This window comes from Triturus cristatus, chromosome 1_2 (genome assembly GCF_964204655.1).
Source record: "Triturus cristatus chromosome 1_2, aTriCri1.1, whole genome shotgun sequence".
NCBI classification, from domain to species: domain Eukaryota; kingdom Metazoa; phylum Chordata; class Amphibia; order Caudata; family Salamandridae; genus Triturus; species Triturus cristatus.
The window spans coordinates 819,943,543-819,962,680 of NC_140580.1; the positions used below are offsets into that span (position 1 = coordinate 819,943,543).

The 19,138-nt window shown below is 43.1% G+C and overlaps 1 protein-coding gene across 8 annotated transcripts in view; it reads left to right on the forward strand.

Annotated features, from left to right (window-relative positions):
- Positions 1–19,138, forward strand: part of KCNAB2 (potassium voltage-gated channel subfamily A regulatory beta subunit 2) — a 1,115,399-nt gene that overhangs the window by 879,509 nt on the left and 216,752 nt on the right. The window lies entirely within an intron of this gene.

Below are 19,138 nucleotides of genomic sequence, written 5' to 3' on the forward strand. Positions count from 1 at the left end.
GGCGCAACATATATTATGTCGGGTCGCCAGCTGGGGCATAAACCCGGATTGATCTGGGTGGACAAGTGAGGTGATGTGAGCCTGCAGCCGATTCGCCTGCGCTTTGGCCAAAATCTTCGCTTCAATGTTGAGGAGCGAGATGGGGCGATAGGAAGCATGCCTATCTGGGGGCCTGCCTGGTTTATGAAACACCACAATTTCAGCATGCCTCCAGTTCCGTGGAAGACAGCCTCGATCGCGCGACTCTTCTACCACCCGACGATAGTGGGGCCCTAACTGCAAAAAGAACTTCTTGAAAAACTCACAGGGAAACCCGTTGGGCCCCGGTGCTTTGCCTGAATTGAGGTCACCCAGGGCGGCACCCAATTCCTCCTCTGTGAGCGGGAGATCCAGTTCCACGCTCGCGTCATCCGGCAGAGCCCGCGGGGGTAGATCATCTAAAAAACAGCCAATCTTGTCTTCGCCGAGACATTCTTTAGGGGCATACAGCTCCTTGAAATACGAGGAGAAACTTTCAGCTATATCTCGGGAATCCGTGAGGGGCTGCCCATCCAAGCCCACTATCCCAGGGAGTGACTGAACATGGAACAACCCCTCGCAAAGTCTATGGAGTATCTTACCGGATTTATCTCCCCATTGATATATGCGACTGTGGGTAGCCAACCAGGCAAGACGAGCCTCATCCAGAAGGAGGGCGGCGTAGTTTTGCTGCGCCTGTACTGTCGTCGTATAAAATGCCCCTCCCCACTCCCGACTACGACGTTCCAAGTCAACGACATTAGTTTCCGCCTGTATCGGAGCCTCCCTCCGAATCTTACGAGCTGTCGCACAATAGGAGGTATTCACCCCCCCGCAGGGTGGGCAAAGAAGACTTTTTTGGATTCAAAATTAAAAAATTACATCTGCTTTAGAAACCTCGAGTTCAGAAGTCTTCAAGGATCATCCTGTAGCAAATAATTGTTGCTAAACATGAGTTGCCATGAACGTCATGCACATTAAAGAATTCCAAGCAGGTGACCTATTTCATGAGTAGCAGTCCCAGGTGATACTTGCCTTGAGCATAAATACCGATCCCAGCGGACGCAGTATTGCTTGGCTGTACAATAACAAAACTCCGATATATGACCCTCGAAATGAGGGGTTGTGAATTATTGGCACATGTTTTTTCCTGTTCCGAAGTGTGGAAAATCAGAACGCACAACGTGTTTTTTACAGTTTTAATTTGCCGAATTCTCGAAAGTCCCTGCAGGCTGTGCAAACCAGGGATGAAACAGATCCCATTCGGAAGAAATAGTGCCCTACCAGAGCACCACCTTCATACTGTAATACTAGGAGCGAGACAATGTACATATTTGTGACTTGACTTAAACTGAGGAGTTTATTCTGCTGCCTAGTGTCTTGGGGTCTTCGTGGTGAATCCTCTCACATTGGATTCCTATACGTAAATATGTTCCAATGGAGATCAGGGTTCGAAAATACTGTGATTTTAAGAATGCGTACAAGAACGCATTAGTTGTGCGTGTTGTTAAATGTATGTTACTGGTGAAACAAAGGAAGTTTGTGTACCTTCGTTGGAAAGCCCAGTTATTGGAGCAAGAGTGATCGAATATTTGAGGGTACCGTGTACTCACAAGCCAAAGAAAGCAAAAACCTTGCACCACATCTAATGCCTTTTAAGTGCACAAGGTTTAAAGGACGATACGAGAGGGCTTTGCGGAGCTTCTAGTAACCACGTTACAATGCTTCTCTTTTTCAGCTCCATAAACTTTTGCGTCTGACTGGTAGATTGCCGCATTGACCTCTGCGATTTGCCTTAAGAGGGTTTCCTGGTCCTGACGTGTCCCAGGTGGTTACCGTGTTTCATGGCTCGAGCACTCTGTTTTACAGATGGCTGAAGAGTGCAGATCAGTGCCTTTGCACTATTGATTGCAAGCAGTAATGGCAGAAAGTGCAGTGTGGTGCAGTCCTGGCCGCCTGGCTCACCTTTCACTCCTCCAAGAATAGAGAGGTAGGCACAGCAGTTTTTACTTTTAAAAGGGGGGAGTTGTGGAACCTTGTGTCTCCGCTCCCTCACACTGCTCATTTTAAAAAAGGCCGGCGCCACCACAGGTAGACGTCTTACAGTGATGTTTCTGTGACCTGTCCTGTTTAATACCCTGAGAATGGTGTATTAGTGTTAGTGAATGCAGGTGTCAAAATATAAACATTAAATGCCACTTAACTATTTTTTAAGGAAAAATATGTTTCTGCAAAACCCATTTTTTCAAGGAATAAAAACAACTACTGATTAGCGAGTTCATGCTTGCCGATGCAATTTGTGATATTGTTACCTCTTTTCGATTTCCTCCAAGTGAAAGCGAATTCTAATGGAATTCCTGATCCGCCCAAAGCCTCTATTCGGGAGCAAACTAATTTCGGTGGCATGCACAGCCTAATACAGAGGTCAACTCCAAGCTTTCACTTTAAGCTAGCTTTTCCTGGGGCTCCGGCTCAGACTTTCATTTGCAAACACTATCAGATATTCGACCGAATGTATTCCCTAATCCTGTTCCGACATTCTGCTTGAATTGTAGTGTTCCAGGTTTAGCTTTTGGAATATAGTTATTTCAATTTGAAAATAATGTTGGTGTTTTTTGTTTGTTTTTAACCTTTTTGCTGCTAGGCCTTTTCTTCCAAGAATGCTAAGCCCTTTTTTGGGCTATTTGGAGTAGTCTGCTCTTAGGCCTTGCTGTACCTGGCCCTTTCTACAGGCTTATCCCCAAAACCTATTGCCTTGCTCCTCCTATTTCTCTGGCCTTCTTTTTGTTGACGTTCGGACTTTAGGCACTTTACCACTGCTAACAAGTGCTAAAGTGCATGTGCTCTCTCCCCCTAAACATGTGATTGCTTTACACCTGTTTGGCATATTTGGTTTACTTGTAAGTTTGACTTCCGGTTTTATGGTATTTATTGTTTTGCCATTTCCATCTGTATTTATCTATATTTATTTTTGGCTAATTTTATCCATATTTATTTTGGGTTTTGTGGAAAAATTAAGCAGAAATTAGTATATTTCCACATTTATTTAACCAATAAATATTCACTCATGCTTGAATGTCTGCCAGGTTTCAATGCTGTGAACACCCGTAGAACATAAATCAGTGTGCTTATATGAAAATATGCAAATTTCAGTATCAGCCTTGTGTATATCTACTGCTGCTAATGCATCTTTACTAAAATTCATTGCTTTCTAACCCCCTTATATATCAATCCACACATCTACTGGCCTGGCAGTCATGGCAGACAATATTGAGAATTATTCACAAAGCAACCCAATTTCCGTTTTTTCCACATTGAAAAATAAATACTAACCAGAAATTAAATGTTTTCTGTCTGTATTTATCTGTAAAAATCAGTAAAAACGGAAAACAGGGAGCCTTACTTGTAAGTCCTTTGTACAGTGGTATACCATATGCCCAGGGCCCGTAAATTAAATGCTGCTAGTGGGCCTGCATTACTGATTGTGCCACCCACAGAAGTAGCCTTTAAAACTTGTCTCAAGCCAGCCACTGCAATGCCTGTGTGTAGTCTACTGCCAGTTCAATTTGGCATTTAAAACTACTTGCGAAGCCTTAAACTCCTGTTTTATTACAAATAGGTCACCCCTAAGGTAGACCCTAGGTAGCCCTATAGGCAGGGTACTGTGTAAGTAAAAGGTAGAACATGTACCTTAATGTCTTGCATTTCATGGTAGTGTCAAACAGCCCATTTCATTTTTCAGTGCCGTGAGGCCTACTTCTGTCATGGGCTAGCATTGGGAATTCCCTTATATACTTTAAGTGGTAATTCCTGATCAGAAAGGAGTGCTGTTGCCATGTTTGGTATGTTTAGAATCGTAGTGATAAATCCTACTTACTGGTGCAGTTGGATTTCACATTACTATTTTAGAAAGGCTACTTTTAGAAGGAGGCATTTCTCTGTGCTTATGACTCTTTGTCCTTTGCAGCCTGTCTCCAATGCACGCCTGGGCTGGGTGACAGCTACAGTTTGTGCATATTCTCTAGACAGCCACAATACAGGAAGGGATGAGTGTGACATCTGCATACTGATAGACTTCTTGGGCTGTGAAAGGGTGAAGTGGTTCACATTTACATTTGTATAGGTTGTGTCCTGCCCACCCACAAAGTGCTGATTTACCCCCCTACTTATCGTGTGGAGCCAGGGCTGGGCTGAACTGATTTGTTGTGCACTTCTAAGAGTTCTTTTGAAGTCACCCCCTACATCAAAGGCATTTGTGAGTATAGGTACCGGGTCACTGACCCCATGTTTTTAGACACTGCATGGGACTTGTAACCAGACACTTCTGGCTCTAAATGTGCACATTGCCAGAGTACTGCTGTGCTGCCAGGTGGGACCACCGTTTTACTGACTGCTTTGCTGTGTTGGCCTGCTGATTGCTGGGCTGAAGTAGGGACTGCCACTTTGCTACTGGACCTTAATGTGCGGGTGAGCTGCTTCCTTTGTACCCGCAAGTGTTCCTTCGGGCTTGTTGACTTGCCCCCTGTTCATTCAGAGTCTCAGGGCCATAAAAGTATGTGCAGCATGAATTCCATGCCATGGGACTCCGAGTGTGGCAATCCTAAACTTCTAAGTCAGATTGTGGAGTGTTTTTATCTGACCCCAGGACAGTGTGTACCTTGAGCGCTTTGTGCGCTCCAGCACCGCCCTCTTCAAGAGGACAAACACGCCACCGTTTCTAGCTGGGTACAAGGAAGCCTTCCTGCCGACGCGTCGCCTGGGGAAACGTGGACTGCACCCGGGAGGCCATGCTAATCAGGGAACACCAAGGCTGTCTCAACTATGGAAGATCAGCCCACCTGCTTCCTGCTACTCTGACTGCACAGTACTGACCCTCCAGGGTCGGAACCGTTAGCCTCTCCATACAGACCGAGGACAGCTCAGTTCGGACTCTCAGGATGCCCCTTCCAGCCCGAAGCATGGAAAGGAAACCCCCGCTACGCAAGGTGCTGGGCTGCTGAACCTGCACTGCGCGCTCATGGGCAGCTGGAGTGAGCAGACAGTAGCAAGCGCCTAAGCGAGGCCGCTCATGTGACCCTTGAACCTGAACCCTCCACCTTTTTACTTCATACGAGGCCGGTTGGGGGCATTATTCCGGGTTCTACAGCTGGGACGGAAAACCTTTGTGGAGGACCCTGAGAGGAGCGAAAGACTACATGCCTCCTGAGTTAGGAATTATTTAAAGCAACTGCCTGTTGGGTAATCATGATGTTGCCCTTTCTTTGCTGTATATCCAGCACCTAGGGAAACTAGACACCAGGGGGAATCCACTATGGCTGACTTGCATGAAACACATTTTCCTCACATTTCTATGAGGAAAACTTCTGGAATCTGTGGGGAGCCAAACATTTCCTACCAGGCAGTATTCCCCAAAGTGCGCGCTGATCATCATTGCTGTCCTAAGCACCTGAGCGCTTCTGCGCTGGGTGTCTCCAGAATGTCCATAGTATGGAAGAGGTTAATTTATTTGCTTACATGTTGTTTTCTAACAGACTGGTCGAACAGTGGCATATGCCAAAGGTCACAAGCTTCTTTTCTCATAGGTTCATCTCATGTAAACATATTCAGACGTGTACTGAGCTCTATGGCTTTCACAATACCCTCATGCCTACTAATTATGAACTTGTCAGTTGACAGTGGACCTGCCTCTGGATTTACCTGTTCCAGTTTTATTTACAATGTGCTTCATTTTTAAAACTATTTTATTGCCTTTACAAAACGCAACCACAGTTTCTGCCTTCCTCATTACACGTCTATTAATCCTAATTTATTTGCGCCCTTACTTTGAATAACGTTTAGACTCGAACCTGGCATACGTATCCTTAATGAACAAAAACCCTGAATGGCATTAGGCTGTTAGCACAAGCAAGCATTGGCAAAGCCAGTAGGTCAGCTCGCATTGTGATGTACATGCCGCACCAAGTGACCTTCCCAGCATTTGTGTTAAATACCATGAAAAAGCGTTAGTCGCTCGTTCGCTAGTGTTTTTTTTTGCATGCAGGCGCATGTAGTACTGTAGAGTAAAAAGAAAACTGCAAATACAAAAACTATCCCAATCGTCTGTAAGCACCAAAAAGCAGTGGCACTTCATAGATTAATATTCTATTTTCAACTGAAGCCTGATTAAGAGTGGTGTGATCCCTTTGGCATAACCAGATCTAGACTTTGTGCCAGATTTAGAGTTAAAACATTAAAACAATTGTACATTAAAAAAAAAATGATGTAACAGTCTATTAAATGTTGAGGTAACCATGCTATTGAAGAAAATAAACCAGTGATGGTTGTTGGCACCTTTTCCAGTTTTCTCAATGGTGCCATGGAGAGTGGAACCTGTAATCACTATTGGTAAGAGTGACCCCGCCATTCATCGTTCAAATGTAAAAACATGAATGTAAAAAGAAAAAGGGTTGAAAAAGACATATAAGTATTTTTCACATTTCATATTTAACTTTTTTTTGCTTGGCTTTCTTGTCTTATAAATATTCCATAGCTGTTTGCACAGTCTAGGTATGTATATTCGTGTCTTGCATATTCATAAACTGACCCATCACAACTGTGCCATGGCATATCTTAGCAGCACCCTAATCAACACAGTTGTCGATAAACTAGATTTGTATCTGTTTTCGTAAGGTATTTTGATGATCTAGCATTGTTGTAGATTTTTCATATATTTAACAGTTCACTGCCTATAATGTCACCAGGGCCAAAGATCATGTGACATTACTTCTTATGATGTTGTCATGGTCAAAAGGTTAGTGATGTCTCTTTGACATACCCTGTGATTTTGAGGATTGATCACTGTGACTGAAGGGCATAAGAACCATTGGAAGCCCTCACAGCGTAAGCAGTGTCCCAGTAGCATTCGAGAGAGGCTGCCAGGTGGGTATTCATAAGAGCTGTTGGGTGATGCTCAGGTAGGAAGCAGTCGCCTGTTGTCAGAGGGAGGAGTACTTTGTATTGAATGTGGGATGAGTGACTGTTCTTTTCTGGGATAGATATTGAATGTGTGATGATCGAATACATTTTATTTTAAGCTGTGAAATAGTTCCTCATGCATCCCATTGGAGGTGGGAGGATGAACCCGAAATACCAATAAGAAAGATGGGGATGCTCATGAAGTACTCCCCTGGGTTCATTCAAGATGTGGTTGACAATCTCATGCCAATTACTGCAGAGTCCTGAGACAAAGAATCCAGTGGCTAAAGATGACCGACCCAAATCTCTCTATATGTGCATATTATATTTATATATATATTTTAAACTCTGGTTATTGATGACAGGGCAAATAAAGCAGTTACAGACTGAAGCAGGATAAACTTTTCACATCTCATCTCATATTGACATAAGCATTACAACAAAACAGTCAGTACAGTAAGTTAGGCAGAAAGTTACAAGCCACCATTTCTCACCCATCTCCCTCAAATATGTATATATTTTTAAACTACAAATCTTGGCTTATTCCAGACCTAAAATGTGAATACCTCAAACAATATATAAAAACAAATGCAATCCTGAAGCTCATCAGCAAAGTATTTAAAGGGCTAACATTGTCGGTCACACAATTGTTTCATGTCTCTTCTACGTAGCCCACAAAGTACCTGTACTACAAAATGTACTACTGCCTTTCATCAAATTGCCTAAGTCCCCATCAGTGAGCTACGATCAACAACCCCCTACCTGCTTCATTTATGGGAGTGAAAATTCTTAGATTTCCTCAGTGAATAACCCTTGCCAGTCACCCACTGATTTTCAACTTCTCATTAAATATCATCATACAATTTTTTATTGAATACTCCTGCACCCACTTTAAGTGTGATGCCTCAACAGATAGTCTTCATGCTGAAGAAGCCTTGTTCATTATGTACCCTTCTCATAGATCTGCCAGCTCAGCACTCATGTTCTGTTATGCCATCAACAACTGTTCACATATCTTGTTCACTTGACTTAGAAGGTTCTTCTACACACCATCTCTACTTCAAATCCACCTCCAGTAGAGCGAATGTTGTATAATTATTCATTTTTACATCCAGGAAATTTCCCCATTGCCCAAGACTCTCTGTAGCCCCCTCCTGCGTGCATGGCAGAAGCAACCATCTCCCTTTACAACTATGGGATTATCTTCAACTAATCATCAGACCGCAACCTAGAAATATTTGAGGAAATTTGCCCTCAGCAAAAAAACTGTGCCCAGTAATGAATCTGCCCCCTCTCAAGGGTGTCCTAAATATGTTTAACACTTCACCATCACCCGGTAGGTCAGAGGCCCCCTCTATCATTCACCAAACTAGACTACAGTCACACCCCACAGTCAAAGCACTATCGCAGAACTACAGAGCCACAGAAGTAATGCCTTTACCCCGTCTGTACTCCAGACCCTCACCAGGGCACAAATGAAGACATTATCAAAGACCGAACCACCAATCCCACCCAGCAACATGTCCAGTATGACTCCAGTGGACCCATTCAGCCAGCCCTCGATCTACACTTCGCCTCGAGCTGACCTTCCTCTCCAACCCACCTTCCCCTACACCGGCTCTACCAGGCCATTAGTACTCCAACACCACAGACTTGGACACCTCTTTCCCCGTGATCCAAGACTCGAATGTCTGTTCCCACTCATTACTAGAAACCATACCTATGAGTTCATACTCAAGGCAGACTCACAAAGCCTGATTTACACCACATAAATGACAAACAATATTCGGGCGCCAAACTGGAATCTGAGGACAAATAGTCATAATCATGACCAATCCACCAACCACTTCACTATACGTCCAACAGACCCACAACAACGACAAAAACTAATCAGGACAGTTACCCAGTATTCAGACACTTAACCCTCTGACATCTCTTTACACGATTACAACGACTAATGAAGAGCAACGAAGAGCTGAAGGGACAAGTCCGATATAATTGAAAAGAGCCATTTCCAATGCTCATCCATAACGGATACATTCACTGACTCCCTAAGGGGTTTGATCCTTAAACCACAAAAAAATGCACATGGCTTACATCAGTAAGCCCACTGGTCGTACTCCGAATGCAAGAAGTCTGAAGAGTATAAGAAGTAAACACATTCCAAATGAAGTTCCAGAAAGCACCCCCTACAATGACGGCAATCATCCACTGAACGGGCACGTAAGTTCACAGACAATATGGCAAATACCAAATTCAGACACCTTGGTTTACATAGATCACACAAGTTACTCTTCACAGAATCCACGAGATGTGACATGCCCCACGGACTCAATCGGAACACATACTGGACTAACCAGCTAAGCAAGCTGGAACACAAAATTGAAAGCATAATCAAGGGACTAAATATGGCAAATACGAATATCGGGGAAACCTCACTAGTCTTCCAAGAGGTTAAGACATACGTACATGACACATTAACCCCAAAAGTTAACAACCTCCCTCATTCAACCAAAAGATGTCACCCAACCTTGGCCATCCTCTCTTCGACCAAAGAGAACACAAAATCATCTATCAACGACAGACATCCATGCCTTGCTTCTATATTACGAGGATTCCTCACTGCCAGCTTCACCGCCGACCTACAACATACCAGTAATCGACATTGAGAAAAGACCAAGGCCACAGGAACCTAATTGAGATCCCGCTTACACCAATTCCTAATACCTCATACCCATCAAAACTGACCTCAAAATGCCTGCTTCTCAACTGCAGATCAGCGACCAAACTGTCACAGACATTACCAAAACTATCCTCCATAAAGAACTGGACATGCTATTCCTGACATAAACCTGGCTAAACCAGTGGTCCACACCCATGCTTGACATCATTGTGCCTCCAAACTACACCATTCAACACTTTGACTGACAGCAACGACAAGAAGGAAGGATAGTTATCGTTCATGAAAAATCCCTACTAGTCAAGACTTTCCCAGTTGACAGTCTGTCATCCTGTGAATACATGGGTAGAGAAATCTCCAGAGCCTGCACTGCATGACACCACATCACCAAATGAATGAAGTACCTTGTTTACTCTCTTGCTGTGGTGGGTGGGTGGGTGTGTGTGTGTGTATCCATGTATCCATGTATCCATGTAGTTATAATTAGGACCTAGTTTCCATAGGAAAAGCATATTTTGTTTTGCTAATAACCTTGGCTCCTATTGATGAATCTTCACGAAATTTTCTAAACTAGTGTTCCAGTCACTTCAGCTGCTGTCTGGAAAGGATGATTTATCAAGCGGGGGCCAAGAAAAAGGGGGAGTTCCCAAAATGTGTTTCCCTATGCAGTTCTCCATAGGGATTTTAAACACGACTACAGCCGAACCGCTGAATGGAATTGCACCAAATTTGGCAGAAAGCGAGATCTTGGTCAAGAAAGAGTTATTTTTGTAATTTGGTGTAAATCTGTTCAGTAGTTTGAGTTATTAAAGAAAAAAGATGTATGTATATCTAGAGATGCGGCCCACCACGGACGATCTGCAGATCCACCACGGACGATCCACGCCCCAACAGCAGTGACGTAACTGGCTGACCGCAACGTGCCATTTTGTGCATCGGGATGCGGGTCGGGGGCGATAAAGTAGGAAATAGGATATAAGAGGCCATAATAGATGTATCCGGACCCTATGGAATTGATCGAGGGGTCTGTGAGGGATCCCTGATGGGAAAGAAATTGTGGGAAAAGGTTTTTTTTAATACGCGAGGGTCCTCAGATCCACTGTGGCGCTCAGGGTGGCCCCTGTGTAAATCTGCAGCGGATCTAGACCCCAATTTAAAATACACATGCACCCACTCATTCCGTTCACTGATTTATCCACCCAGAGAACCAGTCACACATCCACACAGCCACTCACACATCCACACAGCCACTCACACATCCACACAGCCACTCACACATCCATACAGCCACTCTCACACCCATATAGCAAAAACACTGACACATCCACTCACATACCCATACAGCCACTTACATACCCACTCATACACCCACCCATCACATATCCACACAACCACTCACACCCCTACTCCAGAGAGGTAGAAAACCACGCGCATGCCTATTCACCGACCCACACGGCGACTCGCAGACCCAGAAAACATCTCACATACCCATTTACACACTCCTACAGATGCTCATACACCCAGTCACACATGCATACAGCCACGCACATACCCATATGGTCACTGATACATACACTCAGAAAACCACTCACACATCCACTTACACACAACATTCACAAACCCATACAGCCAGTCATATACCTACTCAGAGGCCCAGAAACCCACTCTGACAGCCATTCACACACTCAGTCAGACCCAAAACCACTCGCACCAATTTAGACACTCATAAAGCCACTCACACACCCACTTACAGACTAAGAGAATCATTCCTACATTCACTCAGACCTACACACCCACATGCACACTTATACAGACACTCACACACCTACTCATGGATCCACACAGCCACTTACACACCCACTCAGGCACTTACATACCCACTCACACACCCACCACACACTCACATACATGTATACACTCACAACCTCTCACATACCCCTACCGCCAGTCACACACCCATTCCGAGACCCAGAAAACCACTTGCACGCCCATTCACACACCAATATAGCCACTCACACACCCACTTCCAGACTAGAGAACCACTTAAACACCCATTCACAGACCCACACAAGCACTCACACACTCACTACACTCTCTCACAGGCAGTGATACAGTTAAATAGAGTGTAATAGGATATGTTTGTATTAAATGTGTTGTTATTTTGTATTGAATGTATCCTTTTGGTTAGGAAAGATCTGGTTGGGAAGGATCCGCCTGCAACATAGCCGGCAGACATCTTATTTGGGCGAGGATCTTTAGCTGATCGACGGATGCGGGTGAGAAATTAGAAAAAAGGATTTGAAAACAAAAAGAACCAGTGTTTGGGAAAAGGATTGGCTCTGAAAAGAGCCTTTGTGTTTATGATGTGTAGATGATAAATACACATACAACAGGATTCAGTCTTTTAAACTGCTGAGGAACACCCTGTTGTCTGTATCTGTGAAAAGGACTCCATCTTTTCCATCTATTTCGTCCATGTCGAAGCGAAAGTTGTTATGGTATAAGGAGCCCATGTTGTGGTCTCAGAGAAATGCAGAAACATCTTTATTGAAATTTTTCCTGGTTTTCTCTGTCTGCTAACAAAATTGAGTTAACCCATTCCTTCCACTTTGGTCTTTGGCAAATGTTGGAGAACACCAAGGCAGTATGTGAGAAAAGTCACATTAATTTAGCAAAGGTATCCTTCATTAGAATTTCCAGTCCTACCCCAGTAATTGTGCCTAGGTCATTGCCACCACAGTGCACAATCATGAGGTCTGAGTGTTGGCAGTCCACAAGGCTTTCAACCAAAGGCAGCAATTGATGCCACTTCAAACATCTCTTGCCAACCCAAGTAACCCACATTAGGTAAGCCTAATTCCCTGTCCGTGACACTTTTTCTAGCATGCTTTGTCACACATAACAATGGCCCAGAATTCAGACTCTGAACATTTTGGGGACAAGCAGGAGTAGCACCCAGGAAAAGGCTACAGCAGAATGAGTCAGTTTTGAAGATGAAAGGCAGTTACAATAACATGCAGCAAATATAATATAAAAGAACATATTTGATTGGATGGTGGAAATGTGCAGGGAACTAAAATTAGGCAGTAATTTTCAGAAAAAAGTAACTAACTGCGATAGGCTTTGGAAAAATAAAATAAAAAAGTTATGTTGTTTGAGATATGCTAGAAATTACAAACAGTCAACCACACCTGATGCAGTAGTAGGCTTTTGAGAGAAAGTCTTGATAACGTTTGACCTACTGGAGGGCTGAGACTATTGGAAACATGGTTACTATAGAATCAGAGATAAGTGTGTGGGAGGGATGGGATCAAAAGAGACTGCATTGTGAAACTGAAAAGCAGACTGATGTACAAAAATTGCTCAGTAGGGAGTGTATGTCATGTAATTTAAAATATTTTACAAAATAGAGTATAAATGAAAAGCATTAACAACAAATTACGGAATGCTTTTAAGGGCTTTCGTGTGGATCCGCGGATTTGCAGCAGATTCAAACGGTGGCCGCCCTGAGCCCTGCTGTGGATCCGCAAAAAAGTCAAACTAATTGGGCTTCTTTACAGGGAACATTAAAGAGGTTAAAAATAGTGACCACATAGAAGTGGTATAACAAAAATAAAAGATGAATGGAAGTTTGTGATTTGGAAAGTACAGGAGTATGAGTGAAAGCACAGAGTGAAGAATAATTGCCAAATTTTTTGCTTGAGATTTGAGGTGGAGAACAGTTATTAACAGATATAAAATAAAAGTTGGCAAACTCCAAAGAGTACGTTAACAGGTATGTTAATTAGGTTGTACTATAAAAAAGTATATTTCCTAAAAAACCTATAAGTGTACATAAGCTGAAAGAAAATGAGTAGCTTCTAGACACTACAGTGAAAGGCAAAATAGAATGGAGCTTAGATGAGAACATTAACTAAAAATATAGTGAGCAGCGAAGGAGGAAGAATAATTACTATACTGAAAATATAGTTAATTTATTAAGCCAGAATTAACGTGTTTGAAATTAGATGGGGGTGCTTGCTTATAGTATGTCCTTTAATAGTGTGTAATTTGCACCCAGTCAGGCAGGCATTTACACGCCCAGTTGCACTCCTTATACTGCCAGAGAGCAACTGACACACTCAGTCACACACACCCATAAAAGCATTCACACACCCATAAAAGCAGTCACACACCATTTTCTCACCTATATATCCCCTTACATAGTCATTGACACACCCATATATGCACTGTCACACCTATACGGCCATTCATGCCAGTTACACATGCACTTACACACCCAGTCACCCAACCAAACAGCCACTCACACACCCTATTTACAAAACCATACAGCTATTCACACATCCAGTCAGACAGCGACAGAAGCACTTACACATCGACTCACACACCCACACAACACTTATGTATCCACCACTAAAAGAGCCGCTTAAACACACAGTTCCACGCCTAAACAGTCCGTAACATAGCCAGTTACCAATACATACAGACACCTGCATACCTATTTAGGCACCCATACAGTCACTAACACACTCAGTCACAGACCCATACAGCTACTTAGACATTCAGTGACATGTAGTATGTGAGGTCATAAGCAGTGCATTGCGGGGGCGTGAGTTGTAGTTAGCTCAAGTAACTATAACTGCATGAATTTCTATGGTTCTCTGCGTGTAAAATCTGACCCCAGCCATAACATCCCTGTAACCTTTGCTTTTTTTCTGTGATTTATATGGGCTTACAATGGCAATTAAAAAAAATGAGGCCCAATTGCACATTATTTTGAGCAAGTGTACTAGTAAGAGCACATATACAAATTTATTGCTACTGTGCAAATGTCAAATTTGATTTTATTTCCACAGTACCGCTACATTATCATGAAAAAAACATGATGGTGTCACAGATGGCATTTAGCAATTACTTTACAATGGTACTCAACCTCATACTAGTCAAAACTCTTTTCAATGTGTTTTTACCATGCTGCAAACATGTAACCCCTTAACTAAATCCTGGTTTTAAGTACCTTTTGGAAAACATGCATACATGAAATAATACGATGCACAGAGTATGATTTGAGGCTCATTACAATTTTTGAAGGAGAGGAGGAGCATCATGACTCACTCAAGGCTTCGCCTATCTAGTGTCCCACCCCACAAGCAACAATGCTCTTTGCACCTGTCTTATGTACTATATATCTGTGATAATCCTGAGCTAGTCTCTCATTGGTTGTTCTTTGGTTGGTCCGATTTCCAGTATGTCCCAGATTCTGAGGTTGGGGCTAAATAAAGGTGGTGCTTGCTAGAAAGTTAGGGTTCTACTGCCCTGTTGAACAAAATATATGCTCCAGCTGCTTTGCTAATTGGCACTTCTGTGCCAAGGTTTATTTTTCAATTTCATAAGTTGCATATGGAGCCCTGTAAATAGGGATAACCTTCTAGCGCTCTGATGCCCTTCCAAAGTTCAACAAATTTAATTGCTAATTAGGACTCTTGCGAGTTTACCGTCTGCTTTAATTTTACACTGCAATGACTCTTGAAACGCTCATCACTGTAATTGGGTGTGCTTCAGGAAAAATGTTTTCCCCTCAAAGTAGGTGGCCCAAGAATCTTTCTTACTTCACGGCAATGTTGATATACATATTAGTGCTGCTTTGTGAATTGTTGCCTTCAGGAGGCAGTGACTGCAGGAAGAAGTCTTGTTAAAAGTGCGGTTATGAGGTCACAAATCGCCTGCAGCTGATGTATGTTTCTTATGCTTGGGAAAGTTTTAAATCCCAGCTAGTGCCTTCTGGGTGGCTACTAGGCAGCAGTGTTTGTTAAGGACTTAAATGAGAAATACTTCTTGTAGGATTGTTCAGATAAAACCCAAGGATTTGAAGATTTACAGCTCTTTTAGGCGCAAGCCTTGAAACGCGTCAGGCTAATGGATTTGTCACGCCGGAATGAAAATGCAAGTTTCAGTGAGAGAATAAACCATCTGGTTTACAATTGTTGTTGTGTGCGTTTCGGGCATTTGTTGGGAATATATAGATATATATAATATATGGCTTTTGGAAAGTGATAAGGCAATCAGTTGATGCTTCGGAGCGTTGCCGATGTCTCTAAGGTTGGACCAGAATAGCAGGTTGGGTTTGTGTAGTCGTTCTTTGCCAGATACTCGACAGAAGCAGTGGGTCTTCAGATTTCATTGAATTTCATTATGTGCATCTTGAGGCTATTTATTTTTATATTTATTCGTTCTTATGTAGCGTGGGCATCACCCAGAGGTGTTAGAGCGCTTTACAATAGAGCGAAAAACTGTGCATGAGAAATTGAGAGTAACATGGTAGTAGCTGAAAATACGTGTAGCTACAACAGTTACTTATGGTGAAAGTAACGTATTTACAAATTACATAATTATTGCAGATTACATACTTGGAAAAGTTAAAGCAATTAAAGTTACACATACATATTTACAGAGCAAAAGCGGAAAGGCTGCTGTACCTCTCTAAAGTGTCATGAGGGTTAAATCTTAGGGCATATGCCTGGTGGGAAGCTTGGTGAGTAGTGATTATTGATAAAAATGTCTTTGAAAGAAAAGAGTTTTAAGGTCAGTTTTGAAGATCCGGAAAGAGTTGGTAGTGCGAAGGTTTGGAGGTACCGAGTTCCAAATTTTAGTTGCATTACCTGAGAAAAGATTGTGCCATATACTTTTCTCTTTCGAATGTCGGCAGTTCGAGCTGCACATTTTCAGCATTTTGTGACGGTCTTGAGCCACCTGAAATCTTGAGTTTGTTTCCTAGGTAGCGAGGGGCGGAAGTGTGAATGGCTGTATAGGTAATATAATCCGTTTTGTATATGGTTCTAATTTCAATGGGAAGCTAGGGAAGAGTTATCAGCATAGGTGAGATGGTCATTTCTTTTGACCCAGTAGCCAAAAGCGCAGCCGAGTGGAGGATGGATGTTAAAGGCGATAAGTGGTCTTGGGGTGGCCTGCAAGGAGAGAATTACAGTAGTCCAGTCTGGAGAAGACGCAGTTGGAAGCGTGCATTCTTGGCCATGTTATTGATTTGGGATTGGAGGTTACCGCTTTAGTCCAGAATGACACCTAGGGATTTGGCACCGTCAACGTAGGTTGGTTTACTGTTAAGAATGTTCAGATTATCCATCCATGATTGAACAGAAGAAGGAGACTTTCAGGTAGAGAAAGAAGGAATTCGGTTTTAGAAGGGTTCAATTTTAGGTGGTGAGACATCATCCATTCTTGGATGGAGTTGAGGGTGGTGGCAAGAAGTGAGATGTTGTGTGCGGACGACACCTTAAGGTAGAGTTGGGTGTTAAAAGTATAGAGGTGATAAAGGATCCGAGCCTCTTTTAAATGGGCTCCTGGTGGTTCAATGTAAATATAAAATAGGATCATAGCAAAGATGGAGGCTTGAGGGACACCTTGTTCCACCGCATTTTGGAGTTGAGAGACTGTTTTCAATTTTAGTCATCTGAGATCTCCCTGTGAGTTTAGATTCAAACCACTTAAGTACCACACCTTCAATTTCTGTTCTTTGTTTTAGTGTGTTAAGGAGTGTGTGATGGTTCTCAGTATCAAAATCTGCAGAAAGGTCAATAAGAATCAGGAGACAGGAGCTGCCCAAGTCTAGGGCTCTAGGGCACCGTCAATAACCTGTAGTGGGCCTCTAACAGGACCCTGAATTTCAGTCCCCCATGTACGCTACACAGGTAGGAGCGTGAAACGTGGCCTATATCTTCCCTGCATGATCATCTCCGCTGTCTGCCGCAGCAGAGAAACTGATCTGCTGACAGACACTGGCCCATGGTGGCATTCTGACTGGCACTGGACTCTCTGCTGGGTTAAAAGAACATTTACTTCAGGCCACAATTCATATCTGCTACACGCATAAACTGGAGAAGAGGGGCTGGGCCTCCAACAATCTCTGGGGCCCAAAGGCTTACTCTGCAGCATTAGCGGAGCCAAATTTCACACAGCCTGGCTGAGTGTTGCCCTGTACTCCCCATGCTACCATTTCTGGGTCTACATCATTGTGGCGTCTCCAGTATCCTACTTATACTACACCCTGTCATTTTGGATTGGGCTGCTTCTCCTCTGGGAATAGTAGCCATCTTGAGGTCAGTCAAATCTCCATCTCAATCCTATCTACTCCTAACGATGTTTTTACACAGTGGCCATTATTAAACCAGGCTGTTCTCATTTTGGTGCCATCGTTGTTGGTTCCTGGCCCCCTGTTGTGTTTGCGATTGAGTGGTCTCCTTTGGTCCCATTCCGCCTTTGCACTTTGCGCCATCGTTAGGTGTTACGGTCACACCCTGCCGCCCTAAGTGTGAACCATTGCGGTTTTGTTACTGGTGCCGACATTGCAGCACTGAAAAACCGGCCCCCAGTAACAAAACCAGCCACCACCGTTGCAAAATCAGCCCCCACCCTTCCAGCCTCCCTGGAAACCTCCTTATGCCCGCTATTGCAAATCCGGCCCTGCCACCCAACCCGAACCCTCGTTTATTTTATTATATTATCAATGCAAGCCAAGGGGAACTCCAGGGGGTTATTCTTGAATTAATGACTGATATTGCTAGGTGAAGCAGTACTAGGCAGAGAAATTGCAAAAGCGTTTTAAACGATCTTTAAATATATTTTGTGTTTTTTGTGCAGGTTCTTAGTAGTGATAGAGCCGTCTTGTAAGATCTATAAAAGTATATTGCCAGAAACTGCTTTTTATATTTTAACACACTTCCTCTGAGGACAATGGATTTATAAAGAAAGCGTTATTGTGGCTGAATGCTTTAGACTAATGGATTTGTTAGTGTTCTTAATGGAGGTAGCTTAAATCTCTTGGAAACGACGTTTGCTTTTCTGATGGTCAGCTTCACAGTACTGTACATGTTGAGGATATTGGAAAACACATTCATCATTTATTTAAACAAGAGCGCATTGCAGTTATTGTTATATTGCTTTTGTTTACTGCACTTTAATGGTATTGTCCTATTGGTCATTTTCTGTTAAAATCGAATTAGGCACCAGACCAATTACTTAGATTTGATACTGTTCTGGATTGAGCAGGGTGTGGTTTCCCTCTTCAGAACTTCTGGGACAGTGAGCCAGCAGCCTTGCCACAGGATCTGGCGTTGCGCCCATCCAAAGATACAGAATGGTGAGGAGTCTTAAAACAACCAGTTTCCCATTGCTGCTTCAGTTTTTTGTAATTCAAGATTCCAACCATTAATCTGTGAAAAACGTGGAGTCCAGACATGGGCTGCATTGGCCAAGCTTCAACTGACCTATTTTGTAGGAGAGTAAGAAGGAAACATTGTGACAGAAGGAACAGGGATTTTGTCTCCTCCATGTCCCCCATCCATTTTTTAATTTGGGGGCTCATATTGAGAAGACTGAGATGCTGCACTATCTACCTAAAACTGTAAACAATGGATATGAGTACCTCTCCTATAAAATGAAGAGACGTATGCATAATAAGTCATCCAGGTA